Source organism: Mandrillus leucophaeus, unplaced genomic scaffold, assembly GCF_000951045.1.
Source record: "Mandrillus leucophaeus isolate KB7577 unplaced genomic scaffold, Mleu.le_1.0 Scaffold188, whole genome shotgun sequence".
NCBI lineage: Eukaryota > Metazoa > Chordata > Mammalia > Primates > Cercopithecidae > Mandrillus > Mandrillus leucophaeus.
In genome coordinates, this window is record NW_012101898.1 from 4,887,894 (window position 1) to 4,905,322 (window position 17,429).

A 17,429-nucleotide genomic window follows, 5' to 3' on the forward strand; every position below is an offset into this window, starting at 1 on the left:
TTGCTAAACATTCCATTTGCTAAAATACGGAAAAATAACAAACCATTCTCATTTCTAACAAGAGATTGTAGAAGTTGCAATTTTTGTCCTGTGTGCGTATTCCAAGTGGCACATTCAAAAAAGGTAAGGGTCCAAAATTAACCGACTTTTATGCTAGGATGATAGCTGCTAAGGGCATTTTAAATAGTGAGAAAGATAAATGGTCTTTGAATTGCAATCCCTAGTGAAATCCGAAACAAGAAAGTACAGTTTCTATTATAATAAGTAAAATAGAAAACATGGTCTATGTTTCCCAGAATGCCACATTGGCAGGACAAAATGAAATAATTAGAAACTAGGATTTTAGCTCAAAATACAAAATTTATGTCAGTAGCTACAACAAATTATTTATTCTTTTCCTTTGATGTATCAATAAGTAATTCATTCTTTGCTAACCTCCTTATGACCTTCACTTATCTTGGAAAAAAAATGTGTTTTTCTTCTAGTGACTTTATTGTGAGAAAAATAAAGGAAAATATTACTATGTTATTATGCTTGATGAAAAAAATTGAACCATGCATTATTAAGAACTATCATTTTGCAAATCTGTCACAAGCCACATGGGATTTCTAGCATCTTCATCTTTATCTGTTTGTTCTGTTTTGGCATATCCAGAAACCTGCAAGGAACTCTTAGAGAAACTTTTTTCTATACACACATCAAAGTGGCAACTTTTTAATGATCCCTAAGCTAGAGAAGCCCAGATAGTATCTCCCGCCTTTGTGAAACTATAAAAAGAAAGCAGGGAATATTTTATTTCTTTTCTTAATTGCCTTCCAAAGTTCTCAAGGTAAGCAAAATAAATGATGTACAAAAAACGAAGATCTTCAAAGGTTGTTTGCTACGATCTAGATTTTTTTATTTTCTAACATATATTTATAGAATTGTTATACTACAGAGAACTTTAGGTGACAATGAATAAAGCAAGTAAGTTTTTTTTTGTAAGTCCAGTAATTTAGGTGGCAGTTAGTATGATAGAGTAGAAAAACATGAAGATTTTACTGGAAGAGAGATTCTTAGGTTTTAGAATGTAGGTTTCCTTTTAAAATGGAACATTGCAAACTCAAGCTACTTTGTGTATAGGATCTACTAATTTAATTTGGTGATTATCTTAAAAAGCTGCCTCATTTTGACTGATTTTATTTACCAGCTATTAATTTCTTGTCACTAAAGAAGGTGTGTGGGTGTGTATGTTTACATGGAGCTAAGCATAATCAGGGGAAGGGTGGTCATTTCAAATAACATGTTTTCCACTAAAAATTTATCCTGGACTTTAAATTATTTTCATACAAGGAGGAGGCAGAAGGGTGCAGCAGAAAAATAATGGACACGAGTGCTGAGTCCCTTATAGGGACTTATAAGCATGTAGCCCCTTATAGGAAGGTAATCTAAGACAATTTACTTAGATTCTCTAAATTCTTCTTGTGAGAATATGAGAAACCATATGAAATCCCTCCTCTGGTGCCTGGTACATAGATGATTGATGTTTCTCAATAAAGGTTCCAACTATTTTTCATGAATAACAAAATAGATTGTAACAAGTATGTGAGATATATGTTGCCCTGTGCTGCATAATGAACCAAAAACACAGGCGCTTGAAACCGTCACCCTCGGTCTAGGGTTCTGTGAATCTGGCCCAGCCATGGCTCTTTCAGCTGCTTTTCCTCATTGTCTGGTAAGCTGCTGGGTCAGCAAGGGTTAGACTGGTTAGAACGGCTGTAGCTCGGTAAACTTAATTTTTGCTCCACATGATCTCTTCTCAGTAGGCTAGCACAGTCTTTTTTCTTGGAGTGGGGACTAAATTCCAAGAAACTGAGGTGATGCACATCAGGCGTCATGGATCAAAATGAGCAGCCAGTGGTGTAGACACCAGAGTGGTCCTGTACAAAGACGACTGACTGAGAAGTCTGTAGGTAGCTATCAGCTTCCCCTCACTGTGCGTCTGCACACAAAGTTCTGCTGATAGGTCTGATTTTTGGTCATTATGGGCAAAAGTCAGGAATAAGAAATGGGTATGGTATTTAACAGAGCAAGGAAAAGCTGGAATTTGCTGGTTACTCTACCCCTGCCACCACAAGAGCCTTTCAATGGTGTTCATATAGTGATAGCTGTGGTTTATATCCTCATGTCACATCACATGCCAAGCCTTTAAAATCAACCCTAACCCCAAATCATACGGGGGAGGGGACTCTGGGAAACATAGCTCCAGATAAACGCCTTGTCAACTTTTCATCCCTTCACATATATCTTAATTGTGTTTTTTATACCTCTAAAGTAAGTACCTAAAACATTAAATTTATTTGCTTTGATGTACAGTTCTCTAAACTTTACCATCTGTACAGATTTGTGTAACCACAAATTATAAAACAGGATGGTTTTATCATCCTAGAAAATATCTTCATAGTTATATAATCCCCCAACCATACACTTTCCTAGTAACGAGCCTCTGGCAAATAGGAGAATCATTCCAAGACTGAATTCCTTCACTCAGTGTCATAACTTTGAGATTCAGACAACCTACTGGGTGTATCAATAACTGGTTCATTTTGATTGCTGATTCGTATTCCATTTTGTATACATCTACCAGTTGAAAATATTTTGGTTTAAAAAACATGGGCTCTTATGAATAGAACTACTATGTACATTTATGTATAGGTTTCTGTTTGGACTCAACTTTTTATTTATCTAGTATAATTCTTAGAAGCAGATTGCTGGACCATACTATAGGCGTAGATAGAAAATTATAAGACATTGCTAACGTGATTTCCTAAGGGCTGTACCGTTTTGCATTCCCCCAGGCTTGTCTGAGGTTGCTTCTAGTTCTGCATTCTCACCTGCCTCTGGTATTGGTATTATTTTAACCATTCTAATAAGTGTATAGCAATATCTCATTGAAGTTTTAATTTGCAGCTCCCTATAGTCTAATAATGTACATTTTTATGTGCCTATTTCCTACCTGTATATCCTATTTGATAAAGTGTCTTTTCAAATTATTTGTCCATTATTAATTGTGTTTTCAATTTCCTTTTGTGTAGATTTTGAGAGGTCTTTTTATATTCTGGATACAAGTCCTTTATTGACGTAATTCTAAAAGATTTATGCAGGTGTAAAAATCTGTCCTTTCATGATGTTAATAGAGTCTTTGCAAGAAAATTTTTAAAAATACAGACTCCACTTTGTCCATTTTTATTTTGCAGATTATAGCTTTGATGAGGTATAACAAACTTTTGTTTAACCACAGGACAGGAAGATTTTCTCTTTACAACTTTGGTTTTATAACTTTAGGTTTCAGATTTAGATCTATAACAAATTTAAGATAACTTTTTGTAAAGTTTAAGATTTGTGTCAAATTTCTTTCTTTTTTTTTGTATAGTGTTGGCCAATTATTCTAACTGCTGTTTAAAAAAATCAGACTTTCTGATGAGAAATCTGAGGTCATTAGAATTTTTAGGCATTTCTCTGAATTTTCAGAGTGAATATGCCCTTAAAGCATTTTTTTTTTGTTAACTTTTATTTTACATTCAGGAATACATGTATATATTTGTCATATAGGTACATTGTGTGTCCTGGGGGTTTGGTATACATATTATTTCTTCCCCCAGGTGAAAAGTCTTGGATTTGTTGATCTTTAGTATTTTTTTTCTCAACTTCATTCAGTTCAGCTCTGATTTTGGATATTTCTTGTCTTCTGATAGCTCTGGGGTTGGTTTGCTCTTGTTTCCAGGGGCTCCAAAGGAAAGAATGTTTTCAGGGGCTCCCAAAGGAAAGAATTTCAGGGGCTTCCCAAAGGAAACTAAGAATGGTTTCTTAGTTTCTGTTTCTGATTGGGCCAGAAAAGATCCTTCCTTATCCCACTTTTCTGCATATCACTAGAGACAGAAACTAAAAACCATGGCTTCAGGCTGCTAAAAGCCTAAAACAACAACAAAATAATGTGGATTGGATAAGACTGTATTTCTTTAGTATTGATGTAAGGTTGTTAATTTGAAATCTTTCTAAGTTTTTCACGTGTGCATTTAGCACTATAGCCTTCCCTTTTAACACTGCTTTAGCTGTGTTCCACGGATTCTTGCATGTTGTATCTTTGTTCTTATTAGTTCCAAATAATTTCTTGATGTATGCCTTAATTTCACTGTTTTATCCAAAAGTCATTCAGGAGCAGGTTGTTAAATTTCCATGTAATTGTATGGTTTTGAATGATTTTCTTAGTATTGATTTCTATTTTTATTGCACTATTGTCCAAGGCTGTGTTTAGTATGATTTCAGTTTTTCTTTTTGAATTTTGGAGGATTGTTTTCTGTTTGATTTTAGAATATGTGCCATGTTCAGATGAGGAGAACGTATATTCTGTTGTTTTTGGGTGTAGACTTCCATAGATGTCTGTTACTTCCATTGTTCAAGTGTCTTTGCTAATTTTCTGTCTCAATGATCTATGCCCTTCTTTGTCTTTTTTGATCATTGTATAAGTCTGTTTTGTCTGGAATTAGAATAGCAGCCTCTGCTTTTTTCCTGTTTTCCATTTGCTTAGTAGATTATTCTCTGTCTCTTTACTTTGAGTCTATGAGTGTTACTGCATGTGAGATAGATCTCTTGAAGACAACATATAGTTGGGTATTGCCTCTTTATCCAACTTGGCACTCTGTGCCTTTTAAATGGAGGCATTTAGTTCATTTAATTTCAAGGTTAATATTGATATGTATGAGTTTGATTCTGTCATTGTGTTGTTAGCTGTTTATTATATACACTTCATTGTGTGGTTGCTTTATAGTGTTAATGGTCTATAGATTTGAGTGTATTTTTGTGATGGTCAGTAACAATCTTTCCTTTACATATTTAGCACTCCCCTAATAACCTCTTATATGGCAGGTCTGGTAGTAACAAATTCCCTTGGCATTTGCTTGTCTGATAAGGATCTTATTTCTCCTTCTCTTATGAAGCTTATTCCTGCTGCATAAGAAATTCTTGGTTGGAATTTCCTTTCTTTAAGACTGCTTGGTACAGACACTGAATCTCTTCTGGCTCATAGACATTTTGCTGAAAGGTCTACTGTTGGCCTCATGGAGCTCCTTTTGTAGATAACCTGCCCCTTCTCTCTAAACTGTGTTTAACAATTTTTCTTTCCTTTTGAACCTGAAGAATGACAGACTATTCTTGGGGATGGTCATCTTGAATAGTATCTCACAGGAGTTCTCTGAATTTCCTAGATTTGAATATTGCCCTTTCTAGTGAGGTTGGGAAAATTTTCATGGATGACATCCTCAAATGTTTTCCAAGTTGCTTGTTTTCTTTCCCTGTCTTTAAGGGATGCCAATGAGTGTAATATTTGCTCTCTTTACATGATTCCATGCTTCTCAGAGGTCTTCTTCATTTTTGTCTCACTGAGTTATTTTGGAGAGCTGGTCTTCAGGCTCTGAGATTCTTTCCTCAGCTTGGTTGAGTCTGCTCTTAATACTTGTGATTGTATTATGAGATTCTTGAAGTGAGTTTTTCAGTTTTATCAGGTCACTGTGGTTCTCTCTTAAAATGGCCATTTTGTCTTTTAGCTCCTGTGTCATTTTATTGGATTACTTAGATTCCTTGAGTTGGGTTTTGGACTTTATCCTGAAAGTTGATGATCTTTGTTCCTATCCATACGCTGAATTATATTCCTGTCATTTCCACCATTTCAACCTGCTTAAGAACTATTACTGGGGAACTAGTGTAGTTGTTTGGCGGTAAGAAGACATGGTGGCTTTCTGAGTTGCCAAAGTTCTTGCATTAGCTCTTTCTCATTTGTGTAAGGGTGGCTGTTCCTTTCATCTTCGGAGTTGCTGTCCTTTGGAGAGATATTTTGGGGGGGCTTTTATCTTCTCTGATGTCCTTGGGGGTTTTATTTTGGTATAAGGTGGGTACAGACAACTTCCTTTGATTCTGGAAGATTTCAGGTAGCCAAGCTTCAGTTCTGTGCTTCTGGGCCGCATGCTCTAACTCTAGGGGACTGGGACCAAGCCCCTGGTTTTGTTATTTGACCCCTTGAGGATTGGAACCTGCTGTGTTGGAGGGATTGAGGTGTTCCTGGTCTTCTGGACACAACACTATGATGGATGTTACTGGTCAAAGTCCTTCATCAAGGTGGTAGCAGTGGCAACTGTGCTTGCTTGCATGTGCCAGCAGGTATGGTGGTGCAGCAGGGTGCACACACATTGACTGGTGTGAGGCACTCACAAGTGCTTCATACTGGCAACATATTTTGGTGTTGTATTTTGGACTATGATCCAGTAGATGGTGCTTAAGAGTGTTAGCCATCAGATACGCTCTTACTCTGCTGCATGACTGCTTTTGTGTGTTTCGGTGTAGTTGGCAAAAGCCATCAGATATACTCTTACTTGACTGCACGGCTTTTTTGTGTGTGTTTCGGTGTAGTTGGCAGTAGTGTTCTGTGGTGGATGGGGAAAGAGAAGACTCTTTACATAGTCCGCTCCTGTGTTTTGGAGGAGCCCCCTCTGATGACTGCCTCTGTGCTTACATTTCTTTTGTTGGGTGTTCTGGTCCATGGCACTCCCTCAGTCAGGGGCTACAGTTTGCAGCCAGGCCATATCCTTCTTGGGTCACCCTACTCCTCCACTGATCTGTAAACCCGAGCACCTCACTTCTCTCAGTGATTCGAGAGTGAGGGCTTCTCCCTGCTTAGACACTGCCAAAACCAGCAAGTCCTGCTGAGCTAGAAGATGTGGGTGTATGTGGGGTCACCTAATTTGCTATCTGACTGCTACCCAGGAAAACATGGGGTTGTGCGTGCCCAGAGACTTCAGATAGCAGTGGGACCACCAGGCTGGAAGCTTTCGGAGGTGCGGCCCATCTAACTAAGAGAGGTGGGGTGGGTGGTGTTGTCCTCTCTGCCATCTAGATGTTTTCCAGGGCAGCAGGAGGCTGTGCTCCTTGGCAGAATTCAGAAAGAAGTGGCTTCTCTTGGTCAAAAGCTCTTGCAGGCATTGCCCACCTGGCTACCAGTGGTAGGGATGGGTGGGGTCGCCTGCCCTGCCGTCCAGGTGTTTCCCAGGATGGAAGGATGCTGTACCCAGCAACATAGTCCACACAGAAGCGGGACTGCTGGGTTATTCGCTCTAGCAAGCATTGACTACCTGATTAACAGTGGCAGTGGTGGATGAATCACTGACCATCCCTGGTGCCTGGTTGCTTCTGGGGACAATAGAAGGCTACACCTGACTGACTGAGTTCACATAAAAGCAGGATGGCTGGGCTGGAAGCTCTAGCATGCATTGCCTTCCTGGCTACCAGTGGCAGGGGTGGCAGCTGGGGGATTGCTGGTCCTGTCGCCCAGGTACCTCCTGGGACAACAGGAGGCTGCAGCTGCTGGCCAAATTCAGACAAAGCAGGACCACTGTGCTGGAAGCTGGTACTGAGCCTTGTCTGGTCAAGTGGGGTGGAGCCATCTTACTGCTCCCATGAACCGCAAGTGTGGCTTCTATTGGAGCTATAGTGCTCGTGCTCATCTGTTTCAGTGTCCAAGGCTTGTAGAGGACCCCTAGGACTCGACAGTTGCCTCTGCAAAAGGGAGGCTTTCTGTCTCAGTTTAGAAGTGCAGTGGAGGGGGCCAAGGGGCTTCTCTCATTCCCAAGTCTTGCAAGGGTCCCTGTGGAGTGTGTAAATCCCCCAAGGGGCTCTCATTCATTTACCCTGTCCTGAGTTGCGGAGCTTCTTCTCCAGGCTCCACACTGGGCCCTGTTAGGCTAGTGCCCAGTTTTGCCCCCTCTCTGTTCTCTGTGTCCCCCTGATGCCTTGATGGATCTTAGCATGGCTTCTTACATGATCAGCCTGTAGGGGTCAGTGTTCACCAGCCCTGTGTTTTGCCTTCTGTGACAGTGGAGCACACATGCTGCTCTAGTCTGCCATCTTGGCCCAACGTTTAAAGCATTTCTCTATACAAATAGATTATGTTTTATTTTAATTTATGCCTTTTCAGACATTCTTTTTTAATTTTTATAGATCTACCATTCTGATCTATGTCATATTCCTTCTATCTGGATAATTTATTTTAACTTATCGTGTGGACATATCTGAGAAAGTTTTTACTTCTTCACTTCTGAAGGATATTTTCTCTGGACATGCAATTTCTGATTGTCAACTTTTTCTTTCAAAATTTCAAACATTTCAGTCCAGTGTGCCTGGTTTCTGATGAGAAGTCTGTTGTAATTATTGGTTTTGTTCATCTGCAGGTGACGTGCCCCCTCTCCCCACCCCAACCTGCCTTCTTGGTTTTCTGTGTGGATTTTTGTCTTCAGTGGTTTGAATATAATATGCCTGGTTTGATTTATTTTTGCGTGTTAGTTTTATCTTTATATTTATTCTGTTATGGTGCAGTCTGTGCTTCTTGGATCTATGTGGTTTGTTGTCTGTAACTAGTTTTGCAAAGTTTTGGGTAACTGATAATTTAAAAATTTCTGCTGCTCTAAATATCTTCTCCTTGTGGGATTGCAATGATGATGAATATCTTACATTGTTTATTACCCGAGAGTTCCTGTTTGTCATATTCTGCGTTTTTGACTTTTTGCTCTTTGCATTTCAGTGTTCTATTGTGCCATCTTCAATTTCATAGACAATTTGGCTGTCCTAAGTCTACTTATGGGCTTGTTGAAAGTATTTTCAGCTTTTACTACTGTTTCTATTTATAAGATTTCCGTTGGATTCTTTCTTGTAATTTCCATCTTTCTGATGATACTACTCATCAAATATTGCAGATTTTCTGCCTTTAATTATTTTAAATTCCTTTCTAATAACTTCATTGTCTCTGTTTTATCTGAGTATGGTTCTGATCATTACTTTGTTTTCTCACATTGTGCTTTTTCTTGCCTGTGGGCATGACTTCTGCTTTTTTCTTCTGAAAATTGAATATGTTTTCACAAGGCAATGTGTACTTTAGTAGATAGGAGTTTACTGTGAGAATTTTAATTAATTTGCTCTGTACTTGAGCTATATTTGAAGTGTGTTGTTGGTGTCAGAACCAGAGGCTTCAAACTCCTCTAATGACCTTGTTTCTAATCTCCCTTCTGATTTGGGGGCTTCCCTTTTAGCTGTATCTCAGAGAAAGTCTATTTGTTGCCACTCTGTCAGCTGCAGCCCACTGTTGTGTTATTAATGGGGGTTTCCTAGCATGGTTAGAGCACGGGAAGAGCATTATCTAATCTTCTGGTTAAGTCTTTGTCTTTGGAGTACACAGTAAGCCTCTGTCTCAGGGATGTGAACTTCAGAAGCATTTCTATTTCTCCTTCAGGACTAGAGACTTTTCTCTCTGCCTCCTAATCCGTTTTCTGGTTGCTATTGGACAATTTCCCCAATGTCCCTTAGGCCATTGTTCTTGCAGATTATGGCTTTTTCTGTGTCCTAAGCAAGATTGGGTGGTTGAAGCTGCACTTACTTTGCTTCCCTTAACTATAACGGAATTGTACTACTCAGGAGGCATTACTGATTTTCTACCCCTTGTGGACTGAGACTTTGTTCTATAAGGGAAAAGGATCTTTAGGCCTCTCCCTCGTCCCTTCCCACAACTGGCACTGGTGGGGTGTTGTGGGGGTACTTTTTGCAGATTCACGTTTTAAGAGACTTTGGGGGTTCTTGAAGGAAAAGCCTACAAAAGTGTGATGATATCCCTAAGACTATTGATCCAAGCATTTCTCACTCTCATCCTAGCTCATATTTGGCTTCCAGCAATTCAGTTTGATCTTACTATTGGTTTCTGGGGATTCCAGTGGCTTCTCTCCAGGTAAGAAAATTCTCAAATCCTGTATCTCCTTGCAGGTGCCTTGGGGATAGCAGTTTGTCCCGAGACCTCAAGATTCATGAAAAATCACTGGTTTTCAATTTGTCTAGTTTTTTTCTATCTGAATTGAAATTATGTCAATTTTTTTATATATCAATTTATAATTTCACTCACTAAGCCAATTGCTTGATATTTTATTTACTAAAATAAATAAAAAGTAGATTGAAGAAATTAAGAGTTTCTTGCTTACAAACATAGAACATGTAATACATATTAAAACCTTAAATATTTTGGGGTGTTTTTTGCCTTCAAAATAATACTGGGATACTTCAGAGTTTGGTAAAAAAAAATTGTTTTTTTTTGAGATGGTGTCTTGCTCTGTTGCCCAGGCTGGAGTGCAGTGGCACGATCATGGCCCACTGCAACCTCTGCCTCCCAGGTTCAAGTGATTCTCCTGCTTCAGCCTCCCAAGTAACTGGGACTACAGGCATGTGCCACCACGCCCAGCTAATATTTTGCATTTTTAGTATAGATGGGGTTTCACTGTGTTAGCCAGGATGATCTCGATCTCCTGACATAATGATCCACCAGCCTCGGCCTCCCAAAATGCTGGGATTACAGGCGTGAGCCACTGTGCCCAGCCCTGTGAATATTTGAATAAAGAAAAAAAAATGTGAATCTTTACAAATATAGTTTCTTATATAAAGTTCTAGAAATGATAGTTAATTTGAGAATTCTTAAAGAAAAACTTAGATTGTTTATAACAACACTAGCAACCTTAATTTTTTGAGCAGTAATCAGAGTTTCTGTAAAAACTTGTCTTCAAAGAAAATAATTATGTTTTTTAAGATTTACTAAACTTTTTTTAGAAACTTAGACAATTTTTAAATAAATCACTAAATCAGAGATTATTTGGAAACTCTAATTTTCACTGTACTGTTTTCGTATATTTCTCTTTAGTCATAGAAAATTTTCGGTGATGGTAGAAACATATTTTGCTCACATATATTTATTATTCGTGAGAAATTATTTTTGAATAGCTTTCTTATTTCCTAATTGTTTCTTTTACAGAGATTTATAGGTTTAAATGGTGAACTGGTGGGTATCTTATTCATCTCTTATACCAGAGGTTTCTGCCTTCATAATTTTTGTATATAATTTGGTACCATCAATAATGTACTTTTGCAAAAGCATAGTAATTGGTGTATTAACAAAAGCACATCTCATGCACTCACAAATGAATCTTACTGGAGAAGAAAGCCAAATATTTTTCCATGATAAAACAGTGTCATTTACTATTCTTAACATCAAGTAGAATAAAAGAGTGCTTAAAACATAACCATACTGTATCACAGTAGGACAAGTCTGTGCTTTGGATGATGCTGTGGGGTGAATTGTGTCCCCTCCCCGAAGTTTGTATGTTGAAGTAATACCAGTACCTCAGGCTGTGGCTGTATTTGGGAATAGGGTCCTTTAAAAGGTATTTAAGGTCCTTAGTATGGGCTTTTATCCGATATAATTTGTCTCCTCATTAGAAGAGATTAAGTTAGAGACACACGCAGTGGAAAGATCATGTGAAGGCAGAAGGGGAAGATGACCATCTACGAGTCAAGGAGAGAGGACTCAGGAGAAATCAACACTATCAACACTTTGATCTTAGACTTCCAGCCTCCAGACCGTGAGGAAATAAATTTCTGTTGTCTAAGCACCCAGCCTGTGGTACCTTGTTATGGAAGCCCTGGCAAGTAAATATAGGTGATTGAAGATAATCATTTTTGGATTACAATATAGATCTGGATGAAGTCCACCTGTCTCACCGAAAGCAATCATCAGTCCCATTAAGTTCTTGAAGATAATTAATTACAAAACAAAGAACAGAAATGATGAAATAGCCTTATGACAGTACAGTGGGAAATGTGGACAAAGCTAAGGAATTCATGACTTCAAAAACATCACCTTTCTCTAAATTTTTTATTTTGAAAATTGTTAAATTGTAGGTGTTGATGTTAGGGCACTAACTCATTTTTATTAGTTATTCCTTTTCAAAGAAGACTATGGTCTATTTAAAAGAGCTCCCGAGAAGAATGTGTGGACATTGGGCTATCACGGTTCTCTCCTATGCTCATATGTTAAGACATTGCAACCATATCATGTTCTATTATTTCACAGGGGTCTAGGTGGAGTCTCCATATTCTTTCTGAACACAGTGTTCCACAACTCCAATGGCTATTGCTAATACTTACTCAATTTAGTCACTAAGAAAATGATTTTTTCAGATTACTGTGTGCCCAACACTGCTATAGGCATAAGAGAAATAGTAGACAAAAAAGGAGTCAAGCAGTTGGTCTGGAATCCATTGATTTCCCTCTACCAGGAGGATGCACACATGGAAGGCAGGTGGCATTTCAATGGCATCATAAACTCATTGGCAACTGACCTTCTGGTTACTAGACTAATGGTATGTGTTATTTCATTACAAAAATAAATTTTTTTTTTTTTTGTAGTTTGTTTCTGGTTTAGCATTTCTTTTGGCAGACAAACTTATTTCCTGTGGGCATGAATCCTTGGAAATTTTCATGTAAATTCTATCTAAGTAAAAAAAAAAAAAAAAAATAGATGTTTCATGACCTAAAATATTGCTTGATGTTTCAGGGTGACTGTGTTCTGAATTTGGAGACTCCATCCTTCAATCGGACGGAAAGCACATTTGCAGCAGAAAGAACCTGAGGAGTCACATTCCGTCCCGGCTTTCTCTAATCTTTGCTTGTGTTTCTCGATTCTTGTGTATTGAAAATGATGAGCAAACCTTGATTCTGTGCACAGCTTTGCCATTCCAGAACAACGGTATGGTTTTAATAAGGAGACGTTACCTTCATGACCATTGTTTCCAAAGTTTATAGCAATTAGAGTTATTTCTTAAAGTATAAAATCTGTAAAACTGAATACAGTCTTCTGAACTATTATTACAATTGCAGTTCCTCAATTTCTCTTCTGAAAACCTTGGGGCAAAATATAATTTGAAATTCGATTATTTTTTAGATGTTAGGAAATACCAGTCAGGTATTATAAATTATATAACAACCGCAGTAGATTTGAAGGCATAGCTCCATATTCAAAAATGTTCATGTTTCTGAAATTAAACATAAATATGAATATTTATACAAAATATCATACATACAGATTATAATATGTTGTTTCCTGTCAGTTCAGCTATGCTACCAAAGGAGTCAGAAAAATTTTCAGTTTTCAGATAATTTTGATTTATATCATTATACATAAGTAATTATGCAACTGAATTATCATTATTAATTTCTACATTTTTAACAAAAACATTTTTCAAAGCATTTTTGACTTCCTGTTTTAGATTAAACTGATTTCTTTTTCTGCCTGCTGTGGACTGGGTATTTTTGTACTATCTTGTGTATTTAATTAAATGCATTGATTCTTGCATCCCATGACTTCCTCACTGCTTTTTTATTTTCAGTTTAGCTAAAACATGCTCAAGCAGTTTTATTTTCAAATGGATAGATGCTTTTGCAAGAACAAAAAATATGTTTAATTTTTTGTACACGTAATTTATAATTTGGTTGGGTAAAAAGTTCTAAATGCAAAATTCTTTTCCCTCAGAACATTGAAGATATTGCTCTATTGAGCTTTGAACTCAGTGCTACTAATGGATTCTTTGATGAGAGTCTGGTTTGTATTTATTTGCCAATAACCTGATCATTTTTTAAAGCCATTAGTATCCTCTCTTCATCTTTTATTCTTTGAAATTTCAACATGATGTTCCAAGGTGATGGTCCTTTATAAATTTATCCTGGTGGTTACCTGGCAGAGCCTTTTATTACAAATGCTTTTATCTACTTTTTAAGCTTAGATATTTTTGTTATTAGTCCTTTGTTTTTATTCTTCATCTATATATCTTTTCCTTTATTCTAATGTAATATATTTTGCCATCCTGTTTTAATTCTATGTATTTCTTAACATTTTATGCATCTTTTTATTTTTATTTTTTCTTTGCATTATGGGAAATTCTTTTAATTTTAATATTTTTGTATAATTTCAGGGCTTTTAACAAAGCAAACTCATTCTTATATTGTTCAACTTCTATATATGACCCAATTATTTTTTAAAAATATAATATCCTCTCATATATCTTTCTGAATACAAATTATTTTGAAAGTTGTTCTCGTTTCCTTAAATATGCCTGTTTGTTACCAGTACTAACTTTTTTGTTTATTAATCTTTTCTCTTTCATGCTGTGCACTTAACCACAGTGTCATGATTTCTGTTCTTGTACGTGATTGGTAAGGCCACTATCCGCTACCAGGCATCTCTTGTAATGCTCAGATCCTCACACTCCACATTCACTATGTCATGACCTGTCAAGATCCTTCACATGATAGCTGCTTATATTTTACAAATTAATAGAAACACAATAAGTGCAACAGAACAAGCTGCAGCTCTCCACACCATGGTTGTTCCCATAGTCATAATTGCTATTCATCATTTCCTTCCTCTACCACTAATGCCAGATTCCTCTCATTCTTAGCCAGTACATCTGCTGGCCCATGACCTTTCCCAGCATCCTGGTGTGATCCTCAGTCATAAAACTATTGCTTACCAGTTTTATATTCACCACCTTCTCCAGTTCAGCATCTGCAAGACCCATTCCCAAGCATGTTTTCTGAGTTACTTATTGAGTCTATTAACCACATCTCATAGCTTCTTTTGTGAATAACCTCCTTAGTCTTGAAGGGAGAACAGGACTTCTTTGATCAAATCATGCTTAAACGCAGTCCTAGTTTTAGTCAAGTAGCAATGAAATGAGTTTGATGTAGATTTGATGAAAAGTATCATCTGGCAAAGCATTCACCAGAGAAGACTTTCCCTGTTTTTCAAGGGAGTGGAGGCTGCTTTCCACCAGCAAAGTGGAGAACATAATTTCAGGAGCTAGAGGCCCTAGACTTTTAAGTATATCTGTGTTTGAAACACATCCAATAGGATGTTCCTACTCCAGGTCTCCTGGGACCACACCTTCTCTGTCAAAGCCTGAATTGTAGTGTAGAAATGCACTATTTTTTTTTATTGATGCAAACCAAATGCTATATACTTGTCAGCTTCAAACAATACCATTAGCATCAAGCTAAATTTTACAAACTTATAAGCTTCAAATAACACCATTAATTTATTAACTTTGAAAATCTGAAACCTGTTCATGGCGAGGATAGATTGTTCAAGTTCTCACAGATGAAACTCAAAGTATTGGCTTATCTAAGTTTCCATTTGAAGATTAACATCCACTTCCAAGCTCAGGTGGTTGTGACACAATTCAGTTCCTTTTCACTGTGGGTCTAAAGTATTTTTTTTCTTGCTAGACAGCTAGATGAAACACAAAGAGACTGCCCACATTTCTTGCCATGTGGCAACTTCTATCTTCAAAGTCAGCAATGAAGAATCTCTCTTGTGTTGAATCTCTCTCATGTGTAAATTTCTTTTGCTAGGAAGACTTAAACCTTATTAAAAGATTAGTTGATTTGGCCAGGTTCCTTATGTTCATGTCACCTGGTTAGAATATTAAATATGTCTGTAAAACTCCTTTACAGCAGCACTTAGATTAGTGTTTGATTGAATACCTGGAAAAGCTGTGTGTCTACCAGGGATGGGAACCTTGAGGGTCACCTCAGAATTCTATCTGCCACAAGGAGACTTCCTAGGGCTGTGAATTCAGCTTTCTCTGCACTTCCTTTCTCTCACAATGCATTCCTTGAATTGGTTTTCAGTACAGTCATCTTTCTAGATACAAGAGATGGGGTCTTTAGTACTATCCATACAGACTGTACTGGGTTGACTAGTGTTCCTCCAAAATTCATATCACCATGAACCTCATAATGTGACCCAATTCAGAAAAAGAGTCTTTGCTGATGTCATTAGTTAAGATGAGATCATACTGGAATAAGTAGGTCTTAATTTAATGACCAGTGTCCTTATTAGAACACCACAGAAGCTAGGAAGAGACAAGACAGGATCCTTCCCTAGAGTTTTCCAAAAGAGTGTATAGCCTTGCCAACACCTCAGATTTACAGCCTGTAGAACAGGAGAAAATAAATTTCTTCTGTTTCAAACATACAGTTTAAACATACAGTTTAAAACAGTATGTGTTACTATAAAACTAATGCCGAGGAAACTAATATAGAGGCTTTCTGACCATGCCCTGAGTTTGTAGTTGTTTAACCAACGCTGTTATTTTCTTCCATTAGTACTGCAAAGCTACTAAAAATTAATAAACCAATATGACAGTGTCCTTGTGATTAGCATTGCCACTATGGAGATGTTGCAAAAGCTTTTATACTTTCCCACCTATATCCCATCCCACATGACCATGGGTGAAAATCCCTTAGCTCTGTGCTACAACAAACAGGTACACAGGTTTTATTTCTATATGTATATCTATGTACATATCACTCTTAGCTCTATATATCTTTTTCTCTCTATGTCAATCTATCTACATATTTATCTTAAGGAATTGACAGACTTGATATTTCAGCTCCCATCTGAAGGAAGTCTGGAGACAAAATTCCTTCTTTCTCAGGGGAAATCAGTCTTTTTTCCTCATGGCCTTCAACTGATTGGATAAGGCATATTCACGTTCTGAGGAGTAGTCTGCTTTACTCAGATTCTACTGATCTAAATTTCAATTTCATCTAAACATGCCTTAACAGTGACATGTGAACTTGCATTTAGTCAAATATATGGGTATTGTGGACCAGAGAAGTGGACACACAAAATTAACCAATCTCAGCACTTTGGGAGGCGAAGGTGGGCGGATCATGAGGTTAAGAGATCGAGACCATCCTGGTGAGAATCGCTTGAACCCGGGAGGCGGAGATTGCAGTGAGCCAAGACTGCGCCACAAAACTCCAGCCTGGGAGACAGAGCGAGACTCCATCTCAAAAAACAAACAAACAAACCAAAAAAAGAAACCATAACCACCAGCAATTGAGTTCTCTTTGCCATATGTCTGTTAAGTGAAGAAACCCATATTTCTAGGTACCAATCATGTTACTTAAATAACAGTAGGTAGAAATATTGTATACTGGTTATACTTAGAAATCACTTTATTGAAACTTTCTGATAAACATTTTAATGCTTCTTTTTAACTTTTAGGTTATGAGTGAAGAATAAATAAAAGTACTGTGGTAAAATACGATCAATCTTGGAAGGGACCTCACAGCTATGTAATTTAGTCCTCATTTCACAGATGAGGAAATTTTGATAAAGAAAGATAAGCTTTCGATAAGTGATTGTTAGTTTCATCATGGCTTTCTTATTGTCCAATCATTTTCCCAACATGACAATTAGTGGAATCAGTGGCTCATTACTGGGGACATATGGCTAGGTTTGCTTTGTTTCATACATGTATTATATTTGTTATGACATTTATTCCTGTTAAAAGGTATATAATATTTGCATGGATCGTAAGACATGTGCTAACAATTCCCTGACTGATTCTAATGATTTTGTTGTTACTTTTCTTCTTGTTTCAGCTCCATATGTCCACTGAGAATTTCTGAATATCACAAATTATAATTGGTGGAAAGCTTTTGTTTTTACCACCTCGATTGAATTTGGC